The sequence below is a fragment of the Triticum dicoccoides genome, unplaced genomic scaffold (assembly GCF_002162155.2).
Source record: "Triticum dicoccoides isolate Atlit2015 ecotype Zavitan unplaced genomic scaffold, WEW_v2.0 scaffold115192, whole genome shotgun sequence".
NCBI lineage: Eukaryota > Viridiplantae > Streptophyta > Magnoliopsida > Poales > Poaceae > Triticum > Triticum dicoccoides.
The window spans coordinates 1-1,145 of NW_021179953.1; the positions used below are offsets into that span (position 1 = coordinate 1).

General features: G+C 40.9%; 1 long non-coding RNA gene across 1 annotated transcript; it reads right to left on the reverse strand.

The window, feature by feature from the left end:
• Nucleotides 1–83: 83 nt before the first annotated feature.
• Nucleotides 84–1,139, reverse strand: LOC119343085. Its single transcript, XR_005165888.1, has 2 exons — nucleotides 878–1,139; nucleotides 84–571 (listed from the first exon to the last, which is right to left on the reverse strand). It is a non-coding gene; the product is annotated as an uncharacterized LOC119343085 (long non-coding RNA).
• Nucleotides 1,140–1,145: the final 6 nt, after the last annotated feature.

Genomic DNA, 1,145 nt, shown 5'->3' on the forward strand with positions numbered 1-1,145 from the left:
CCAAATAAATGTGATTGTAGTATGTGCAACACATAACTTTTCTCCCATGGTAGAATTTGCTCCCTGTTGTGTAGGTGGTCGGCTAGGTTACCATTAGGAATCCATTCAAACACAAGCAAGAGTTCAACCTCTATCTTCCTTTTCCAACAACTCTTGCTATCAATCAATCTGATCCTGGCAGACCAACCTAATAGTCAGGCTAGATTTGTGTGCCTCCTATTGCTAAATGTTTGGGGCTCGTTGTTCAACGCCTCGGTGTCTGCCTTTCCTTTCAATTTCTTCACAGCCACTTCCTGGCCCTTGTATGTGACCTTGTATACCTTGGCATATTGACCCTCTCCAATTATGTTCTCCTCGGAGAATCTGAGTGTGGCACGAGCCAAAACGCCGTAATCGAATTGCATACCGCCATTCGCCCCTGACGACAGGGAATTGCATGCGCTTCTAAAGTAATACAATGTCATATAGATAGAACAAAGGAGGATTACAATGGCGAAAGCAACGAGGACTCCAACGAAAGCTTCAACAGAGATGTGAGGAGCTACTTTTTGTAGCCATTCCCCGAGGTCCACTGCTCAGAGTAAATAGTTTAAGTAAGAACATTTGAATTCATAAACTCTATATAGCAATGATACTTATTGGAAAGAAAATACCTTCTGAAATATTAACATCAGTAAATTGATTGATTTACACCTGGTGTGTAACGCTATGGTGTGTGACTATGGCTTTTTAGGCGTCCTACTGCTAATATCATAGTATGTATTATGTAGTATATGTTAAAAAAACTGATGTAACAGGGCAATAAAGAAAAAAAATGAAGAGTATTAATTTCATACTACCGACAATTCTAAATACTCATTATAGAGAGTTAGCATACCCAATGCTTTGCCACCATGTGCCCCCCCCCCCCCAATCTTCTTTTCCTCGACCATGTGGCCATCGAGGATAACTCTCCTGGAACCATTCCTGAATCAAGTAGAGTGTCAGCAAATCAAATGATTCAGAGAGCAGCAAAAGTTTGCATAATCTCTGAACACTACGACAAGGTTGGCACCGTAGCATTGTAGTTTAAAGTAACTTGTCTACCCGTTTGTATATATTAAATCCCTGATGCGGTGAACGATAGCTTTGCTTAAGGGATTATG